This window comes from Akebia trifoliata, chromosome 8 (genome assembly GCF_017979445.1).
Source record: "Akebia trifoliata isolate Shusen 1 chromosome 8, ASM1797944v1, whole genome shotgun sequence".
Classification (NCBI taxonomy): Eukaryota; Viridiplantae; Streptophyta; class Magnoliopsida; order Ranunculales; family Lardizabalaceae; genus Akebia; species Akebia trifoliata.
In genome coordinates, this window is record NC_141382.1 from 7417949 (window position 1) to 7441523 (window position 23575).

General features: G+C 33.4%; 2 long non-coding RNA genes and 1 other non-coding gene across 4 annotated transcripts; 1 reads left to right on the forward strand and 2 right to left on the reverse strand.

Moving 5' to 3' along the window:
- Positions 1-696: 696 nt before the first annotated feature.
- Positions 697-2898, reverse strand: LOC147395843 (uncharacterized). The gene is made up of 3 exons (XR_015180689.1): positions 2551-2898; positions 1664-1919; positions 697-1252 (listed from the first exon to the last, which is right to left on the reverse strand). It is a non-coding gene; the product is annotated as an uncharacterized LOC147395843 (long non-coding RNA).
- Positions 2511-2732, forward strand: LOC147395844 (small nucleolar RNA U3). Its single transcript, XR_015181242.1, has one exon. It is a non-coding gene; the product is annotated as a small nucleolar RNA U3 (small nucleolar RNA).
- A 14364-nt stretch (positions 2899-17262) lies between the features above and the next one.
- LOC147395845 (uncharacterized) lies at positions 17263-23370 on the reverse strand. Of its 2 annotated transcripts, none has more exons than XR_015180811.1 (5): positions 22947-23370; positions 21617-21928; positions 20753-21033; positions 17542-17612; positions 17263-17438 (listed from the first exon to the last, which is right to left on the reverse strand). It is a non-coding gene; the product is annotated as an uncharacterized LOC147395845 (long non-coding RNA). The 2 variants fall into 2 exon arrangements; XR_015180812.1 differs by having other exon boundaries at positions 17285-17438; positions 21779-21928.
- Between the last annotated feature and the right edge of the window lie 205 nt (positions 23371-23575).

The window sequence follows — 23575 nt, forward strand, 5'->3', positions numbered from 1 at the left end:
CCAATTTCTCCTAAATCTCTTCAATTTTTTTTGGATCTATCAAATAACTCAACAATCAAGAACGAAAAAGTAAAGAATTAAAGAGGAATTAAAAGTAAAGGAGAAATTGAGTTATTTTCGCATTCTTTCAACTTTCTATTTATTTTTGTTGTTTGTTTTAATCGATAGAAAGAAGTTAAATTTTAAAATGATCGACTAAAATCACTATTAAGGAGAGAAAGGCAGCCACATAATTGTAAATGGATTTTTTATTGATAAATTAGTGTTTTGACGTTCTTGAATTTATTATTTTATTGTTGATTAAATTTTTCGATCAAAGTAATTTACTTATAAAATTCTTTGATTTGATGTGTAATCCGATTACATCAGATGCTTGGAATTTCCTATAGTAAATTAAGATGTAGAACTTGATTAACAACAATAATTGATAAATTCATTATTTTTATAGACAATCTAATAGTGAGAATCTCAATTCTAGATTTTTCGATTAAATCAAATCTTTATTCAAATTTAGTTGACTAGTAATTATCTAATCATCAACATTAAATGTAATTAATGACGATCTTTTTGACTCATAAATATTCAAAACAAAAGATAGTTTTTGTCCCATCAAGTAGGAACATATGATATGAATAATTGATTGGCTTATAATTCACTTAGGTGATTAAGAAACCGAAGCCAAAATTAAATTACCCCTTTATGTTATTTTTCGTCCTTATCTTTTTCTACATAGTGTTTAGAGCATTAAGGTTCATTTAGCTGGGTTTGTGGGATATAGTAAAACCATTGAACAAAATTGGGGCAAATAACAAATCCATTGCAGACCAAAGTGCAAGTCAGTTCGCTTCCACCCGGTTCATGATTTGGCAAAGTAAGAAAAAATTTATCTTCAAAATAAAATCCATTAATATTTCAAAAAGTACATTACTCCTCAACATTGTAAAAGACTTTACTTGCTAAGAACACCTCATTATATTAATATTTTCAAATGTAACCACTTTTTAACTTTTTTCACCAAACAGCACATGAAAGTCACTTGCCACGTTAAACCTAATGAGGGGAATTTTGTAAATTAGGGATGTCTTCCCATGTCATACTCGATTCAATCCAAGACATCAAATTTGCAATTCCCGATATAGTCAAAAGCTTCATCTAGTTCCAAAATCGAATCAGATTTGTTGTTTGCGTCTTCAGACCTCTTTGCCCATCCAGTTTTTGTAATTCTACACAACACCAGTTCTTCAAATATCTCCTAAATACCAAACATAAAACAAAACAAAACAAAAAAATTAGAAAAAAGGGTGTAATTCTTCGTCTATCTAATAATTTGAATGGATACCCTTTTTGGGATCAATTTATTATGAATAGGTCTACATAGTTTCAGAATCTCTTTTATCAAATAGGGAATGTTGTTTGAAATTACTATGAATAGGTCTACATACTACGTAAAAATATTTATTTTGAATTAAAATGAATAGTGTGCTAGAACAGGAATTTCACAAATGTCAATGGACAATATTGTAAATCAGGTATAAGTTGTTGATAAAAATGACTCTAATTTGTATAGAAAAAATGTTAAATTTACTTTTAAACCTCTTTGATTTAACCGGAGTAAATTAATGACCCCTATTTTAATTTAAATTATAAAAAAAATTAAAACAACCTTATTGTCGTGGTGTAAAGTGTACTCGTGCATGATCCATGGGGTTTTATTATCCTTGTCTCTCATGAATACTAGTCCTTGCTTGTTTCCAATACACCTTTTTCTCCATACAAAATTTCCTTATTTCTACCATTAGTTCTCCAAAAACCAAATTTTCCTGTTATACTTCGTCTGGGATAAGGAGAACCTGGTGTACGCCTTTCTCTATGAGCAAAGTAATATACTTCGCTTTTTTCGTCTCCCACATACTCAAGTCCTGAAAAAATCATAAAAGTAAGTCATTATAAATTTCATTATTTAATTGAAAGGTGATAGGATCGGGGTTAAAGTAGGGGTGCAACTTGGTTCGGATTAGAATAAAATTATAATCGAACCGTATAGATTTAATTATTTAATTGAAAGGTGATAGGATCGGGGTTAAAGTAGGGGTGCAACTTGATTCGGGTTGGTTCGGGTTAAAACAAAATTATAATCGAACCGATCAAGATCGATTCCAGCATATGAGAATCAGAACCGAATCAAATTGTTCTAGAACCGAACCAATCCAAACCCACCTTATTACGGTTTGACTCGGTTCGGTTCGGTTCCATGGGTTGCGAAGAGTTCCCTCATTTCTGCCCAGAGATTTAGGGTTTGGTAGTAACTTGCAGCCGCAAACACAGGTCACAGCCGCAGAGAGAGAGAGAGAGAGAGAGATTTCTTGGGTCCTCAAAAGAATAAACTAGAGACAACAAGAAGAACCCAGATTTCTTCTGAATCCATTCTGGGATTATTTGGATTTTTGAAGTTGGAAATATCGAGGAGATATCACTGCTTCAGACAATCATTCGATAGCTTCTAGGCTTCAAAGACCTTACTTGAACAGGATCTGTTCTATAGGCTCGTACCTCTGTATCCTGGAGTTCTAAGGAGACAAGAATCTAAGTCTGGTGGATGAATCATGATCGTGCGATCAGAGTGTGATTAACGGCTAAATGGTCCACTGATTCAAATCTTGGACCATATTTGTAGAGGATCGTTCTCAGCTCGCAGAGAGAGAGAGAGAGAGAGAGATCTTCGGTGGCTGTCCATGGCAGCAAGTCGCAGAGAGAGAGAGAGAGAGAGAGAGAGAGAGAGATCATCGGTGGTAGCCGCTGGTAGCCGATGGCAGCAGGTGCAGACACGAGAGAGGCGACAGGCTAGAGAGAGAGGCGACAGACGCGAGAGAGAAAGAAAAGACGACAGAGAGAAGAGAGAGGCGACAGGCGAGATAGGTTTTGTTAAAAGGAAATATAAATATAAATATAAATTTTATTTTAAATAAATATTATTTCGGTTTTCGATTTGGTTCGGTTTTCGGTTTGGTTCGGTCTTCCATCGTACAAATCAGCCCATTCAAAAGGGCATTGAAAGTTTGTAAGACAGAAAAAGAAGAAAAATATTAATAAAACAGAAATATATGTATTCACATATACATACGTAGGCACATAAAATACATACGTACCTGGGAGCATCCATGGTTCAACTCGTAGACGTGGCAGTCTTTAATGGGGTATGATTCAAGTCTTTCCCCATTTACCTTACGGCTGAGAAGCTCCAATAACTCGATATTGGTTGGTGAGAATCTGTAGGGCATCATTCTCTTTCTCTCTCTCTCTCTCAAATGGAGACTAAGGGAATAAGAATGAATGAATCTTCAGAATCAAGGCTCCTTTAAATAGCTCAAGAAAAATGTTCTCATCATGTCACGTCAGCAACGGCAATTTCCAATCTAACACTAACTTGGAGTCATATTTAGTCTACACTAACAAGGGTAAGAAAGAAAACGAAGTCAATGGGATTTGGCGCCGTCCTTTGTTTATGAGAAGCAACGTGTCTCTGTTCTGGGAGATCAATCAATCTGATTGATTCAATGAGATTAATTAAAATCCAGAGGGGTTTTTTCCTCGCTTTCTGGATTCACATGGCGCCACGTACCCCTCTCAAGTGGCGCTTTCCCAGATCAGTAACAGGGATCTCACGGTGTCACCCTGTTGCACGGCTCTTAGCCAAGCCTGTCGAGTTGAGTCGGCTCGGATTGGTAAGCAGTAAACTACATATTACCTGGTATAATTTTTTTTCCCAAATACCAAAAATATATATATATATATATATATATATATATATATATATATATGAATAATCCTTGATGTATGTGTGGGTCAAGGGCACGAAACAAACCAAAATTTTGCAACTGCTGTCCCATGTGAGTTAGAAGTTCCAAAATGGGTTGATTTTTTTTTTTTTCTTTTTGTAAGGATAGTAAATAGATGGTCCTCCTTAAAAATAGTCTATTCTGAAATTTCTATTCACATAAAAAATTATTAACAAATTAAAGAATCATGGAGTGTATATTTTTATCATAACTTGCAAACCATTTTTAGAAGTTCTATAATGACTGATTTTTGTAAGGATGGTCTACTTTTGGCACTCCAACTTTTACTTATTGCTAGATTTCTGTTTTGGGTTTAGGATTTTATATGAATCTAATCATAATTATAAATTACTGAAATTACTTGATTTTAGAGTTGAAGTTACTTGATTTTGATTTTGAGAAGAAATTAAAAATAAATACTTAATATTTCATTTTTTTTTTTTTGTCAGATTGATTTGGCCCAAGGGCTAGACCACTTTGGATAGACCGGATCAATCATATGTGTCAATGAACTGGTCCAATTTTTAAAACATTAGTTTGATGTGGGGCACTCAATTGGACTCACTAATCCTATAGGGATTTTGGTAGATCTATATTATATATTTATAATATTATAAATAAAAACTAAGCATTTATCTAGAGAATGATGATTTAATCTCACACCATCGTAAGAAAATCAAGAGAAAAAAATAACGGGAATACATTGAATTTTTCACAAATTTCGTTATTAAAATCATTGAATGTATCCCTAAGCTTTTAGAGCCAGATCATTAGATTATGAACGAGACATCAACAAATAAAAATTCTCAATCTAACTCCATCTTATATACGAATTGGGATGGCGTTAGCTAACGTTGATGTGGCAATAAAATCTCTTTAATTTTTTTTAGGCATTTTGGTAGATCTATTTATATATACATATTATTAGGTTTAAAATCAAAGCATTCATGCCTTGAGATTTAATCAAATATCCAATAGTCATGATTTAATGTCACACCATCAAAAATAAAATAGAGAGTATACATCAAATATTTGACATGATTCATCGACTACGTCCCGGTTGTCAGAGGCAATTCCCCTCCTCCCCAAACATTGAAAACATGCTCATATTTATTTATTTTTAACCTCCGTAGTTGCACTTTGTTGTCTAATTGTATCACTGTACTCCATCAAATCATGTTTATTTGATTATCCCATATACTCGAATCTCAATGATAATTGACTTCCCTCGTATCCTTTTCATGTCAAGGTCGGGTCACATCTCTCTGTTTTCTAACTTTAGTTCGTGTACGATCTTCCACTTTTGATCAATCGATTATAGATTAAACAATAATATAATGTACAAATATAACTTATAGTTATATACAACAATGGGTCAAACCCATAATCCTCACAATTTGAGATTTGCCTTTTTCTTTGTTTCTTTTCTTTTCCATATTTTATTTAGTGCAAATGGTTCCATGTGTAATTGTCCTCCATTCAACATTCCTGGTGAGAGGCCCACAATCAACTTCATTTATAACTCATAGTTATATGCAACATCACCTTCGTCAAGGGATTGTATCCAACTTTTATATTAAAAGCACACACGTCAGAAATGTCTCACTCTCGCGCATGTAGAAATGTCTCTTGGTGCTATTCATGTTAGGTTAATTTGTGGAATATACCGAATCTTGTACAAACATATTTACAAATATTGAGCAAAAAGAGGCATCTGAGTTTCCTATTTTCTCCAAACCTAGTGAAAACTAAATAACAAAACAATTCATTTCATACCGATTCATGATTCAATATATATATATATATATATATATATATATATATATATATGGGGGCGGTTCAAGGGCCATCTGAGAAACCGTCTAAGAAACCTTTCGTTTTTCAAAATAAGGGTTAGAGGTTTTGGATTGAGCTGATTTTTTGCAAGGATGGTCACTATGATGAGAAGATCATCCTCACAAAAAATCAGCTCAATCAGAAACTTGTAAATCCATCAAAAGTGATTTACAAATTAGTGATAAAAAGTGGTAAAAAATCGACGGTCCACATTCTAAATCACTTTTAACGGGGTTAGAAGTTTCAGATTGAGCTGATTTTTTTTTTGGATGATCTTCCCATCATAGAGATCATCCTCACAAAAAATCAGCTCAATCCAAAATTTCTAACCCATATTTTAAAATTTTATTTACCGTCGAAAGTTTTCTTAGACGGTTTCTCAGACGGCCCTTGAACCTGACCCTATATATATATATATATATATATATATATATATATATATATATATGTATATTGATTTGGTGAGCGGCACATGACATCAAGAGAACTTTTGATTCATATTTTCAAAGATATGTCTCTGAGATTAGTTTCCCAAGAAAATAATTAAAAGAATATATGTATACCTGGGAGATTCCATAGTTCAAAGTTGTAGACATCGCAGTCGGTACTGAGGTTTGATTCAAGTATTTCATTGTTTATCTTTCCTTTGAGGTAGCTCAATAACGTTGCATCCATAGGTGAGAATATGTAGTGTGACATTGGAGGAACACAAACAATAACCCAATACAAAGCTTACAACCAGTCCCTCTCTCTCAATTGGAAACTTATGAGAAGAGATATTATTTGAAGGAACCTTGGTTTCCTTTTTATAATACTTTTCAATTTCCAAATCTAAGCAAATTGCTAGGAATGCATCCAAACTCCACTTCCATGAAAATTTATTTCCCCAACTCCATCTTAATATGATGGTTCAAAGTCCCAACCATAATAAGAGTTAACTATAGGCCCATGAAGGACTTAGACCCATTTCAAGGAGTTGGGTTCCAAGAAGTACCCAATCTGATAACTTACAGGACCAATTTCAGATGGTGATCTTAACCAATAATGCACTATGTGAAAAAAGCCCATATTTAACGGTCTTAGCCCGTCAAATTTTGAGAAATTTGACGGACCTTCCTGTCAAACATGCCCGTCAAATATTCTCTTGTAGAATTTTTTTTTTTGACGGCCCTGGACTATCAAATATTTTCTTGTAGAATGTGCTTCAAAAAAAAATAAAATCCATACAATATGACCGTCGAATATGGAGATTTAACAAACAATAAGGCGGTCTCTAATTCACCAATCCCAATAAATGAAATAATAATATAAAAAATCAGAAAAATAACAAACAAGACAAAAATTATAAAACAAGCTCAAAATTAAACTAAACAACTCAAAATTCATATTATATATTGAAATTTCATTACTAAACAAGCTCTAATTGAAGCAATTAGACAGTTACAAATGAAATTACGTCACATAATTGTTTAGAAATAAAACACAGTTAGAAGCAAATGGTCGTGATGTCCTTGATCTCTCCTGGCTCTCTCCGCTCTATCGCGTCCTCTTATTTTCCTCAGGAATTGCACACCGATATTCGTTCTGATCCTCATTTCCACTCCCAACACTTGTTTCTATCAAATTCAGTTGATCCAATTTCCTATTCACTTCTTGCAAATGGACCAAAACCTGTTTCTGATCTAAGAGATCGATCGATCAAATAGAATGGGAGATGAGATCTATCGAGGGAGACAGATCGAAAGAGAGATCGATCGAGAAAGAGACTGTGAAAGAGAGATAGAGAGGTCAATCGATCGATGGAGTGGTCGATCGATCGAGCGAATGAAAAAACGAGGTCAATCGATCGAGAGAGCCACTGTGAGAAAGCGAGAGACCGTGAGAGGCGATCGATCGATCGATGACTGTGATAGAGAGACCGTGAGAGACGATCGATCGATCGATCGATGACTGTGAGAGAGAGAGACCGTAAGAGGCGATCGATCGATCGATGACTGTGAGAGAGAGAGACGATCGATCGATCGATAAGAGACTGTGAGAGAGAGAGAGAGAGAGAGACCATGAGAGGCGATCGATCGATGAGAGTCGATCCATGAGAGACTGAGAGAGAGAGAGAGACCGTGAGAGACAATCGATCGATGAGAGACTGTGAGAGAGGCAGAGGAACAGTGAGAGAGGAAGAGAAACAGTGACGCATATTATAGTTTGGATTTTAAAACGTGGTCCACGGGCCGCGGATTTTGGATTTTCAAATTCGACGGGCCAGGCCCAACAAATTTTTTAATGCAAATTTGGGATTTTCACGTAGTGATGTGTTGAAATATATAAATAATGTAAATTTACATTTTGCATTTCTTAAATCAAATCGAATTATAATGATGCTTTGGATTGGATCTAGAACAATATAGACCTTATCGGATTAATACCAATTTGGATCCAAATCTGATCCATCTTGATTATATGTCCAATAACAAATTTAAAAACTTGATCCACTATGGGTGCCCATTGAGGTGTTTTACTTAAGGGGGAAACCACCAACTCTTTACCTGTAAATTTCTTGTGGGCACTCAATTGGACACTAGAATCTAATTGATTGGGCTTCAAGTTTTGTTTAAGCTAAACTCTAATTTAATTATGTTAGTCAAGCTTCTAGTTAGGCAAATTCATTTGGACACACCATGTAGAAAGAAACTAGTTATTGCCAATTAAATAGTATGTGAGATAATCAACTATTGTCTGTTTTTCCCTCCATATAGCACCCTTAGAGTATGAGTTAGACTAGGCGGCGACTGGTGATGAGTGTCTTGAAACACTGAATTATACGCACGTTTCCTGGACATTTATATTAATTTTTGTCCATATTTCTCCGTATTAAGATAATAATCATGATAAGCCTCGAAACATCATGTTGCATGTTATTAGATGATAATTAGACTTAATTATATATAAATAATTTTATAAATCTGATTACATGTGTTCCTTGTGTAGAAAATCAGTATTTTGGAGTTCAAATATCAAGGTAAAAGCATTTGAGCCCACTTTGAAATGTCCTAATCATTTGGAATGCCCTAATTTTTAACTCATGTTCTCTTTTTTTGTCCTCTTGTGCAAAGAAAAATTGAGGTTACTTTTGGACTCTTCTACACATTTTTTTCTCTATAAATAAAGCTTCAATCTCTAGAGAAAGGCACCCCTTGTTAGTGAGTTTCTGTGTTGACTTTGAATGATTAATCTGTACACCTCGATTTGCACATAATAATAAAAGCACCCTTATGATGATGACACCATAAGATAAGAATCAGATTTCATCACCGATATCTTGTCCTTTTAGAAAATTAAATTCACAGTCACATAATTGTTTAAAATTAGTTAAACTTGACTTTAGGTCCCATCGGGCTCATTAAGCAAAGTTAATCCAAATTACACCAACAACATTTTTTGATAAAAAATAATACCTAAACACAATCCTGCCCCGTAATACCACATGTATTCAAGGGATAAACAACGTCTATTCTAGACGTGAGGTGATTTAAGAGTGCCTTTGCTCAACATCGTGCGTTACCTCTCAACTGGGGATTAAACTGACTGTTTTTTATTTCAGAGATGTGGGTTGGAAGGCTTAGATTATTCATTTGAACTAGTTAAGAGCTATCTAGTCGTAGGAACCTAGTGATCACGTGTGAATTCCTTCTTCTTTTGTGTGTAATTCTTTAATGTATGTTAAGTAGGAGATCTCAGAAAAATCCGATTAAATCGTTTGATCCGAAAATCATAAGATCTCATCCACTACCTAGGATTAGAAGAAAAATCAACACCGTAACCACCCTGCCAGTCCTAGAAATGGATCCACATCCAATTCCACCTCATCACCTTCATGAGGATCAACGGACTCTCAATGAGTTGTTCGCCCCTATTACAGTCAATCATCCTTCTTGTATAGTTTTACCTGCCACGAATGTGGCACAATTTGAAATAAGGGTAGCTACCATCAACATGTTTCCCCCAAGGTTTCAAAAGTGAACAACCTTACAATCATCTCAATAAATTCTTGACCTTGTGTCAGACATTAAAAAATGGACACCTCAACGAAGAGATTATCAAGCTTAGGTTATTCCCTCTTTATCTAGAAAATCATATTGCGACATAGTTAAATTTCTTGGCCTCTAACTCTATCATCACGTGGGATGAGTTATCAAGAAAATTTATGGTCAAATTCTTTTCGATGACAAAAATGAAACAATTCAAAAATATCATTAGGAAATTCAAGGAAATACCTGATGAAGAATTTTTCCAAACTTGGGAAAGGTTTAACGACCTTCTTGTCAAATGTTCGCATCATGGGATAGATAAAACCCAATTAGTCAACTTCTTTTATCGTGGTCTCCCGACAGTCCAACGTATCCTTCTAGAATCTATGCATCAAGAGAAGTTCATGAATCAGACTCCCAATCAGGCATACGAGTTCCTAGTAAAACTGGTTGAGAATGCTCGAAATTGGAGCACCAACTTAGGAGATTTCGATAGAGAAGAGTTGAAAACCAAGAAATCGGGCATGTATGAGATCAAATCCAATCCTGATCTCAAGAATGTCATGACAAGCCTAGTCACTAGCATGCAAAGTCTGAATAAAAAGTTTGACGCTTTTAGTGTCAAAACCAATCTCCAAGAATCCACCCCAATTTTACAAGTCGCTTCAAAAACATCTTCATTATGTCTGTTCTATGAGAGCTCCACTCATTCCATTGAGGATTGTCCCACTTTGCTAGTAGTAAAGGCCGAGCAAGCCAATGCTATCAAAACATATAAAACTTCGAAACTCCAAGAACTACCGACTGAAGAATTAGGATTAGGGTTTGGATCAGTTTCATCTAATGGAGCTTCTCGATCTGGATCTGGATCTGGATCTTCTTCTTCATCTATTTCGGGTGATCTTTGGTTTTTGTGTTGATCTAAGGGTTTTGGATCATCCGAGAACACCAATTTGAAGAAATCCATGAGAAAAAAAATCAAAGAATTAGGGTTAGGGTTATTTGTTTGTTGGTTGATCTGTAATTTGCGTTTGGTTTGAAGCTTCTGTTTAAACATGATCTGAAGAACCGATTTTTAGGTTCGACTTGGTTGTAGATTCAACCAGTCCATTACGGTTGGGAAGAAAATAAATCTTGACTTTAGTCTTGTAGGAAGACTAGTATAAAATGACTAAAACACCCTTATATTCAATCTCATGATGTTAACAAATTAAGGATATTTGTCTTTAAAATTACATGCAATCTCGTTGGTAATTTATTAGTGAGATCGACACTTTAAATTAGAATAACTACGCGGGATCTCATTGGAAAATATGTTTTGGAAATTAAAATGAACATTGTATCGAAATCGAAATTTTTGCAAAAGTTGAGTTCTTTTTCAAAATTTTCTTCTTCTTTTTTTATTTGCACCAACCAAATTATTTCCTTCATTCAGTCCATGCTACCCAATCTCATATATAAATATAGGAACAAAATTTATATGAATCGTGTGGGAAGGTTTTATAATGTTTTTCAAATTAGATCAGACAAACAAAAATCATTAGATGTTAATTAGAGCAAGAAATGAATGAAAGATTCAAGAACAAGTTATTCAAGTTGAGAGAACTAATGTAAAACAAGATTTCAAGAAAAAGGTCAAAAGTAGATGGGATCGAATTGATGGCTAAACATGGTGCCTACAACAAAATTTCAAGATATATCTTGAGATGCGTGAAATAAGATCGTAAATAAATTTTATTCATTGTATACGATGAAATGGAGATACAAGTCTTAGTACATTCGTCTATGGGGTGTTCTTCTTTGATTAACAATCAAATAATAAAAAATGACTAAAATCTACTTGCAAACTTATTTTATGTATCTCGAGGCGGATCAAGGAATTTTGTTGTCGACACATGCATTTTATCTTAAAATTTTCAAAACTCTGCCGTCGTAAATCAAAACAACTATTGCAATAGCAAATCATAAAGCTAACAATGAAATCTACAATATTGGTTTTGATGCGCATCTTAAGAAAGGATTGTTTTTGTTTCACTTAAAGCTTATTATTTTTAATAATTTTATTTTTCAAAGGATTTTAAGGGTGGTAGAAGAGTTTTAGTAAAATTTGAAATTTTTACTATTATTGAAAATTTTCAATTTCTTGAAAGTTTTACTGCTTTAGTGAGAAATTCATGGTCAAAGTGTTAGAATCTACTTAAATAAATATTTGTAAGAAATATTTATTCATTATTACTCACGATTTTCGAGATGATTAATTAGCATTTCAGAGTTATATATAAAATACATCTTTAAACTCTCATAAACATATTTACCAATCTAAATGATCTACTTGAGAAGATTTAACAGTGGAGGAAGTGTTTTCTATAATCAATATGATGCGGTTATTTGAAGCACACATGCAACCATTAACTCCATGCTACTCAATATTGTATATAAATTGTGGGTTTATAATTATGGTTGATGACATGGACTGTTGAAAAGTTTCCAATGGTCATTAACATATGAAAATGCTGAGTTCAATAAGATACATGTTGTACTATCTAAGTTGAGAGGAAACTCGACGGACAAGTGATTTTTAACTGAAATATCCACATGTCAATTTAGTTTAAGTCCTTTAAAAAACTTAACTCGAGTGACACCTGGCAATGTCAAAACACTCGATTGAGTACAACCGATTGACTATTATTAAGAGAAAATCACATAAATAAATAAAATCCATCTAATTCAAGTTAAAATCTTAGACCAAATTGGAAAGAGACCAAGAGAAGGAAGAATTGAGATTAGAAAGCTCTTGATTCGAGAAGTAAATAAAGAATGTAAGAGAATTAACAAGATTTTTGCCAGAAATGTTGTCAAAAGAAGATAGACACTTGGTCTATATATAATAAGATTCAACACATTGGTAAAAAAATTTTGACTTGTTTTCAAACTCAGTCTTTTTGAATTCTTGCTAACTTAATCATCAGAAGGTATTTAATTGAGAAATCCTTGCAGATTTGAGACTTTTCATAGGAATTAGAGGGAACTCTTTCTTAAATTTCACATTTCGATTGGGAAGAAAACGAATCTTGAAGTAATTTTTAACAACCCTTGAGTTTTGGTGAAAATTGGAAATAAAACTCTATACTCAGTGATCGGTAGTTTTTGTTGATTGTAGAAATGTAAGATTGAACAAATATTAAAATAAAATTTTAGTGAGCAAAATTCGTTCTACAGGGACAATCGTGATTCAACTTTCTTTCGAATTGAAACCAAAAATAGATTTTTAAAACAGATTAGAAAATTGCAACTAAGAAGTGAAATAGAATTGAAATAAGAGTAAGAATAGAGATTGAAAATAATGTAAAGAGCTTAGAGAGATCAAATCAACATTTGCAAGTCATCCTATTACTGAATAATTCTAATTGTAACTCAATCTACGTAACAAATCATTGTTCGTGGATTGGAAGATAAATTGATTAGAAATTGAAAGTAACTAGAAAATATAAATGTGAATCTTGAACTTAGGGGAGATTATCCAATTTGTATCTCAAATTCATCATAAAACATGATTAAGCTTGAACTCATCTAAACAATAATCATCAAAGTTAGAATTAGAGGTACAAATTAGATGATCTCATCTTAAGATGGTTCAGAAGAATACAATTAAAACAAGATCAAATAGAATTAAAACAACAATATTAAGATGAACTCGCTCCAGCGTCATTGACCTTTCTAAGGAGAGTCTAGCTGATTATCTCGAGGAGCAAGTTGCAACAATAACAAAATAAAGAGAACATGATAGAGAAGAGGATGAGATAAGTAATATTGCACTTTGATTCCAAGCTTTATGATTTTACAATAGAGTTGCGAAGAGAAATTAAATAACAAAGATGAAAGAAAAATACTTTTGAGATTTCACTTCTACAAGAATTCTTACGTGTCTCTGTTCTGGGAGATCAATCAATCTGATTGATTCAATGAGATTAATTAAAATCCAGAGGGGTTTTTTCCTCGCTTTCTGGATTCACATGGCGCCACGTACCCCTCTCAAGTGGCGCTTTCCCAGATCAGTAACAGGGATCTCACGGTGTCACCCTGTTGCACGGCTCTTAGCCAAGCCTGTCGAGTTGAGTCGACTCGGATTGGTAAGCATTAAACTACATATTGGTCATGCCATATATTGCCACCTGGTATAATTTTTTTTCCCAAATACCAAATATATATATATATATATATATATATATATATATATATATATATATATATATATATATATATATATATATATATATATATAGGGTCAGGTTCAAGGGCCGTCTGAGAAACCGTCTAAGAAAACTTTCGACGGTAAATAAAATTTTAAAATATGGGTTAGAAATTTTGGATTGAGCTGATTTTTTGTGAGGATGATCTCTATGATGGGAAGATCATCCAAAAAAAAAAAATCAGCTCAATCTGAAACTTCTAACCCCGTTAAAAGTGATTTAGAATGTGGACCGTCGATTTTTTACCACTTTTTATCACTAATTTGTAAATCACTTTTGATGGATTTACAAGTTTCTGATTGAGCTGATTTTTTGTGAAGATGATCTTCTCATCATAGTGACCATCCTTGCAAAAAATCAGCTCAATCCAAAACCTCTAACCCTTATTTTGAAAAACGAAAGTTTTCTTAGACGGTTTCTCAGATGGCCCTTGAACCGCCCCCATATATATATATATGAATAATCCTTGATGTATGTGTGGGTCAAGGGCACGAAACAAACCAAAATTTTGCAACTGCTGTCCCATGTGAGTTAGAAGTTCCAAAATGGGTTGATTTTTTTTTTTTTCCTTTTTGTAAGGATAGTAAATAGATGGTCCTCCTTAAAATAGTCTATTCTGAAATTTCTATTCACATAAAAAATTATTAACAAATTAAAGAATCATGGAGTGTATATTTTATCATAACTTGCAAACCATTTTTAGAAGTTCTATAATGACTGATTTTTATAAGGATGGTCTACTTTTGGCACTCCAACTTTTACTTATTGCTAGATTTCTGTTTTGGGTTTAGGATTTTATATGAATCTAATCATAATTATAAATTACTGAAATTACTTGATTTTAGAGTTGAAGTTACTTGATTTTGATTTTGAGAAGAAATTAAAAATAAATACTTAATATTTCTTTTTTTTTTTTTTGTCAGATTGATTTGGCCCAACGGCTAGACCACTTTGGATAGACCGGATCAATCATATGTGTCAATGAACTGGTCCAATTTTTAAAACATTAGTTTGATGTGGGGCACTCAATTGGACTCACTAATCTTATAGGGATTTTGGTAGATCTATATTATATATTTATAATATTATAAATAAAAACTAAGCATTTATCTAGAGAATGATGATTTAATCTCACACCATCGTAAGAAAATCAAGAGAAAAAAATAACGGGAATACATTGAATTTTTCACAAGGTTCGTTATTAAAATCATTGAATGTATCCCTAAGCTTTTAGAGCCAGATCATTAGATTATGAACGAGACATCAACAAATAAAAATTCTCAATCTAACTCCCTCTTACATACAAATTGGGATGGTGTTAGCTAAAGTTGATGTGGCAATAAAATCTCTCTAATTTTTTTTTAGGCATTTTGGTTGATCTATTTATATATTTATATTATCAGGTTTAAAATCAAAGCATTCATGCCTTGAGATTTAATCAAATATCCTATAGTCATGATTTAATGTCACACAATCAAAAATAAAATAGAGAGTATACATCAAATATTTGACATGGTTCATTGTTAATATCATCGACTACGTCCCAATTGTCAGAGGCAATTCCCCTCCTCCCCAAACAATTGAAAACATGCTCATATTTATTTATTTTTAATCTCCGTAGTTGCACTTTGTTGTCTAATTGTATCAGTGTACTCCATCGAATCATGTTTATTTGATTATCTCAATGATAATTGACTTCCCTCGTATCTTTTTCATGTCAAGGTCGAGTCACATCTCTCTATTTTCTAACTTTAGTTCGTGTATGATCTTCCACCTTTGATCAATAGATTATAGATTAAACAATAATATAATGTACAAATATAACTTATAGTTATATACAACAATGGGTCAAACCCATAATCCTCACAATTTGACATTTGCCTTTTTCTTTATTTCTTTTCTTTTCCATATTTTATTTAGTGCAAATGGTTCCATGTGTAATTGTCCTCCATTCAACATTCCTGGTGAATGGCCCACAATCAACTTCATTTATAACTCATAGTTATATGCAACATCATGTTCGTCGAGGGATTGTATCAAACTTTTATATTAAAAGCACAGGACCCACACGTTAGAAATATCTCACCCTCGCACATGTAGAAATGTCTCTTGGTGCTATTCATGTTAGGTTAATTTGTGGAATATACCGAATCTTGTACAAACGTATTTACAAATATTGAGCAAAAAGAGGCATCTGAGTTTCCTATTTTCTCCAAACCTAGTGAAAACTAAATAACAAAACAATTCAATTCATACCGATTCATGATTCAATATACATATATATATATATATATATATATATATATATATATATATATATATATATATATATATATATATATATATATATATATATATATGGAAATGTTCAGCAACAAACATTTTGGCAAAACATGGGTTAGAGGTTTTGGAATGGGCTGATTTTTGGTGAGGATGATCTCTACGGTGAGGAGATTATTATCACCAAAAATCAGCCCATTCCAAAACTTCTAACCCCATCAAAAATGATTTACAAAAAATAGACGGTCCACGATATTTCAACTTGTAAACTGGGGCTAGAAGTTTTGGAATGGGCTGATTTTTGGTGAGGATGATCTCCTCACCGTAGAGATCATCCTCACCAAAAATCAGCCCATTCCAAAACCTCTAACCCATGTTTTGAAAAATGTTTGTTGCTGAACGGGACCCATATATATATATATATATCAACCTTGTCAAAAATCAGCCCATTCTCAAACTTCTAACCCTATATTTACAAGTTAAAGAATTTTGGACGGTCCATTTTTTGTAAACCACTTTTGATGGGGTTAGAAGCACTACAAAATTTTAGATTTTTAGTAGGGGTCAAAAACCGCCGCAAATACCAAAAAACTGCTGCTATTATTAATAGTGATGGTCACGTGTAGCGCCACTATAGGTGGTGTGGGCCATATGAAGCCCTATAGTGGCGGTCAAAAACCGCCGCTAATCTATTGTATTACCGTCGCTATAGATATGAATGAGCCCTATAGTGACGGTCATAAACCGCCGCTATTCATTGTATTACCGTCGTTATAAATATGAGTGAGCCCTATAGTGACGGTCAAAAACCGCCTCTAATAGTGTATTACCGTCGCTATAACTATAAGTGAAATCTATGGTAGTGGTTAAAAACCGTCGCTAATTAGTTTTTTACTATAGCTATAAATACAATATTGAATGCTTATAGTGGTAGTAATGACCACCGCTAATAAGATTTTTATTTTTTTATTTCTTTTATTTTAAAATTATTTGTAATTAAATACCTATTTTTATACAACCTGTCAATTAAACACAATTACTTAATAAATTAAATTAGTTAAGAGACAAGTATAACAAAATAATAAGTCGATTGAATTAAGAGTCAACGCTTATAAATCCATGTTTATCACTCAAAAAACAAAAACTATCTATCATGGTTGTTGTTGTGGACACTAATCATTATCGGGTTGATTGTGCTGCTCATCAACCTACAATTCATATACATTAATCAAATTAGTCATATCAATAAATAAATATTTATTAATAAAATATTTTAAAACACAACATATTCTATTATCGGTGAGAATTTACCTTTCTCATTAGAGTAATGATCAATTCCTTGAGTCTCTCCACCTCAGCATCTCTCACAATCTGTTGTTGCTCTAAAAGAAGATTTAGATCAAAGTTGCCAATCGTTAGTATTTCAGATAGGAAATATTGGAAATTGCAATTGGAAAGATAGACAAAAGTTGTATCAACTATCCACACACAGCACAAGCAAGCCAACAAGACAGATCCGACTGTTGCGGGTTTGCTTATTATATTAGTCCATTGGTATCCATTTAACATTGGAATAATCCCATATGCTTAATATCAAAAAATTTCCCTTCAGTGGGACTAATGGAAACTGCATTTTAATTCAAAACTTGCACATTACTAAGTGATTTGGGCTATTGAATGAACACCAACGCAATCTATTGTTTTTCTTCTCCCAAAGAATTCAATGGTTCAGACAGTTTAAAACATTCAGATGTAGTAGGCTTTTAAGCTCTTTGTCTTAGGTAGAGCAAATCAGTGACAGATACTGATCTCTGGCATTTGTGCCCATGAGTCCCCAAACAACTGATGTTGTGGCACCTAAGTTCTTCCAAGTAAATTACGTGGAAGGAAGGTTGTGCTTGAAACTAGACGCAGGAGAAGCGTCCACCTCAGCCACATTTGATAACAAAATGAACATCAAATATCTTATTAGTGGGGATATTGAATCGTCTCCATTGTCACCTAAATTCACCCAAACAAATTGCTCTAAATCTAATACTACTAACCCAACATTAGATTTAGCAATTTGTAGAAGACAACAATAACTGGCGGAGCAAAAAATGAAGATACCAAGATATAGGAGTGGGGGGGAAAAAACCTAGGAATTGCGAAATTGAAAATTAACGCATTTGGAATATGTAGGAATAATCCTAATTGGTGAAAAAAAGGGAAAAAAATAGAAAATTCTAAAAGGGAGAGAGAGAGAGAGAGAGAACATGGGTTTATGGTAGTGAGAGCAGATAGAACACACTAAAATTGATGGAAGATTTGGCTTTGGATATAATTAAATGGGGTATAAAGATTTCTGCAGCCAACCCAAAATTTTGAAATAAGGCTTCAAGTATGATGCTGAGTCTAACAATAATTAGCTAACATTTTTTCCATTGCACCAGATATCAGAACAAACTACACACAAGTTGGCGATTAGAAAGTAAGAGCTTTCATAAGAATCCACCATAAATGCAGTCATAAAGGAGTCTCTATTGGACACTTGACACAAGAGAAGAGAAAGAGAGACTCAACTACCACAAAATAATTCTATAGATTGAGATTGTATCTATATATAAAAAAAGGGTTTGGGAGATATATATGGGATTTTAATCAATCCAACTAGTTACCTAAATACAACTATTTGACGATTTAGGGAAAGAATAGCTTGGTAAAATAGCTTATCTAACTTAGTGTTTAGATACGGCTCACCCACTTACGCTACTCAACTAGTTACCTAAATACAACTATTTGACGATTTAGGGAAAGAATATTGTTGGGATGGTGAACTAACTAAACCCCATAACTTTTTAAGACCTTTCTTGCTAGCACCAACTGCATATGAAGACTAATTCACCAACCTTGTCATTGTTAATTGGGATGGTGAACTAACCTTGTTCGTTACTTTGTCATTGCCATTGCCAAGCACCCAATTGCCTTCTTTGTCTAACTCTGCATTACCTCCACTCCCTACATTGCCTACAATGCTCACAATTCCAAAGGTCACATTGCCTCCACTGCCCGCAAATCCTTTGCCCACCATACCAACGACATTCCCCACAATTCCAACCATCCCAACCACAATTCCTTCAATCCCTTTCCTCTCCCCTCCCCCTTCAACCACTAGCCCATCAAATGTTCAAGTTATATATGGTTAGAATACATTGATGATGCCAGTAGTCCATATTGGAAGGCCTTTTACCTATGTTATCTGGTTTCTTTGGTTTTGATTTTCAGTTTAGTTAAATTTATCTATGTGAGTTTGATTGGATAGTTTTTCTTTGTTTGTGGTCTATTTGTATGATTATGTAATTCCCTTTGATTTGTTGTCTATCTTTTGAAATAATAATGGACTGCTATATTCCTTTTTAAAATTTTCTTCTAAATAAGAATGTTTATGATTGTCAAGAAAATGTCATTCACTACAAAAGGATCTTCGGGAAAAAAAATGTTTGCTGGTATTTTCGCTAAGCAAACAAGAGAATTAAAATGTAAAAATAAAGAAATAGTTAAGATACAAATAAACATTAGAGCTTCATAACAGATAGCTTACCTTATAACAACAAAAAATCAGTACATGTGATGGTGTTGGGTGTATAAACAAAATGAACATGAAGATGACATGAGCATGGGCCTACATCTAATCAGTAAGATAGATGGGTCATCCCTTGAACTCTGTATCGGCACACATCATAATAAAGAAAGAAAACAAATTAACAAGTCCTATAGTTTAAAGAGATTAATTAAAAAACACTCACAACCATTTATAGTTATATACTACTAGTAATAGGAAGGGCTCTATAGAGTATTGAGAGCAATTAAAAACATAAAAAGAAAAATCATAACACACAAAACAGAACAATCATACAAAAGAAAAAACCAAAAACACTAAAAGGCACAATCACTATTGGCAGCAATGCGATCTAGGATCTTCGACACCACCTCTTTAGATTCCTTAAGTTTCTTATATCTCTGTTTCAGTGCTTTGGGATTATTTATTTATTTAAAAAAAAACAGAAGTTTTACAATTGACAAGGAAAAGTCTTATTGTCTTAGTCTGCCCCATACCATACACAACATACACTCACACATGACACACATGCAATAGCAGCAACACAATGGGACCAGTAATTTTGGCCTCATACATACATGAACCTTTGGTACCTTTCCCTTCTTTCCCTAATATTTGATTGGTTGGTAAACATTCTTCAAAAAATGCTTCTATTACAATTGCTTTTGGCATATAACCAATTCTAAAAAACAAAATCAATTCAACCAATAATGATTTCTACAAGCCCATACAAGAGAAATTCTTTTTTCTAAAAAAAAAAAATGAAAGTGGTAGCCCCTCATGTTTAGAAGAATACATATTTGATAGGTTCATGTTTAACAAAATGTTAAACCAGTTATAGGTATAATACTTCAAAACAGAATATTAAACTAATATAAATTGGTTTTTTAAATTGGTAAGCATGAAAATTACATGGTAGATTACCTTATTTCAAACTCGATATTATCTAGTTTTTCGGTATGACTTGTACCCTAAAATTACGTTGCTCACAAATGTACGAGATTTCGGTAGCAGTCCTGGTTCTTGAGTGATACCGATGGAAATTTAATGGATTGTTGTTTTGGGAGGGATAGAGGCTGCTGATGAACTGTTGCTGTCTATGTTTTGTTATGCTTCTCCAGACTGAAGATGATCAGCGTTGCCATAAGATCATGTGTTTCTGTTGTTTCCACACCAAACTGGAGATTGATAATTTTTTCACGCATCTGGAGAACAAAAGCTGTTTCTAATTAATAAAAAGTAATAAAGGGACAACTTATATTGTAATAATAAAACCATTTGCCACTGAAATAATTTTTCTAACAACAGCACTAACAGTGAAAGAGTTTTACTCTTATGCCTTTTTACAAGCTATATACAATTGGAATGATTTTGGTCAGACCTTTCTAAAGGATCTGTTTTACAGTTTTATCTGTAAATACCATTTTGATGACACCTTGACCAAGTCTCTGATTACCCAAATAACATGCAAGTTATTATGACACCATGAACAGTCCCCCATTAAGCTATTAGCTCAATCCCATCAAAAGCCATAGAAAAGAAATTAAGTCAATTTTGTTGACAAGGAGCACTTCATCTAAGAAGTAATCGATACAAACTTAAGCGTGCAAATCTTTCAAAAATTTAGTGGGGAGTCGGTACTTGTGGAAAAGCATGTATTAACATGGAAAAGCAAGCAGAGATAAGTAAATACACTTACCCGCAAATTCTCATATTATTTACCATCCCACCTTCGAAATAATTGAAGAACTATCTTGTAAAAGGAACTTTTATACGACATTTATTCACCCTAAATTTGGAGGATTCCCATATCTTTCAGCACAAGGAATGGATATGAACTTTTAAAGATCAACATAAACATAGAGTCCAAATAATTGCTACAAAAATGCAATGAATTCTAAAAATGAAGGTAAAAACACACAAACATTTGTAGGATATAGCAATACTTACAAGTACTGCAAATCTGTAAGTGAACCAAGTTGTGCAGGATGATTTGCAGGATTCTCTTACACTATTTGGAGCAATGCCTACGTTAGATCAATCATACCACGATTCTCAAGCCCCGATTCTCCGCATATGAAGCCTTACTAGTCTAACATGCTATGTAGGAAGATTTGAATCGGATTCTTTTGTTTTTCCCCATCTTAGAACAGATGGGGTCTACAAAATTCCATAAAGCAAGACAGGGTAGGTAGCAATGAAGATTAATTGCAATCCCATTTAAAAAAAACTTTTAAGAATGCAAACACATATACAACATAATTTCTTTTAGATAGAATAACCCCATAACCACAGTTCTGGTTATGAATGGGTACTTGAAGAGCTTCACACATCCCAAATAAATGAAGTCCAAGATCAAGTCACTTAATAAAGCAACTCTTCTTTCAACACTTTTGTATTGTTCTGTGCTTTTGCTTTTCTTGAGGCATATCCATACAACCTCCTTTATTTCCTTTAATCTGATTAACAGATTTTATATCTATCAAAAAAGAAAAAGAAAAAAGAACTTCAAAAGGGATGCCAAACTCATGTCAAACACCACACTATTTTAACTGTACATGCTTGGTCCATTATGTGTCCTATTTCATCTAGTAATTAACACTTTTAAGACATAATTCATGCATGCCAACATCTCCTCAAGTGGAAAAATCCAAGTTTCTTGTAAATCATCATTCAAGAAAGCAGTGATATTAGATGGAAAAAGGATGACAGCATAAAAGAGGATACATAAATGGTACTATTAATCACAATTGGTGCAGAGATCTATATTTTGTGAAGTTCTTCACCATATCCTTGGCTTCAGCCATTCAAATGTTTCATCAAAAATGAAATATGAATGGATCAAGAATTCATCATATTTTGATTAATTATAAACTAAAACTTAATCCTACAGAGACTTCTCGCAATTTTGGTGAGGTAAAAACTAGAGCAATCTATAAAGAATAAGAAAAGGAACTATAATACGTGCAACATGATTTTAAATAGCTGCACTGATGGGAAATGATTGCATTGATGCCAACAACAAAGACATAGTAACTACTAATCAAACAAACAAAAAACTCTCAAATCTACCACATCTCAAATCAATTACATAGAATCAGAAGTTTCAAGATTGTACCTACTAATTGAGTAATATTGTTTATCTCGATCTCTAAAACCAGGGAACTTAGCTCAAATTCAAGCAACCTCTATTGAAAATCTCCCCCAAATGTCTTACAGCAAATGTTGCTCATTCTGCGATTTGGATCATAAATCTATCGAATTCGACGGGAGAAAGAAATAGAAGAGATCTTATTATAAGAATCATACCACATTCTGCGATTTGGATTCTCTAAACCTCAAAGAGCTACGAAATCTGCGATTTCGATTCTCAAAACTTCTGAGAATGTGAAAAGGAGATGTGAAGAGCAGATTTCAATTCTCAAAACTCCAAAAAATATGAAGAGGAACTTGATACAGAGAAAGAGACAGTGATTTGGATTCTCAAAACCTTAAAGAACCACGGAATCTGTGATTTCGATTCTCAAAATTGCAGAAAATGTGAAGAACCTCATAGAGAGAGAGAGAGAGAGAGAGAGAGAGAGAGAGAGAGAGACCTATTAGAATGGAAATCGAAAGGAGCTGTGATGAACTTGTTACAGAGAGAGAGAGAGAGAGAGATTGAGTGATTTCCACAAAATCTGTTGATACAGGAGAAAGAGGTTTTTTTTTTTTGAAATTTCAGTTTATGGCGCGGAGGTTGTGCTC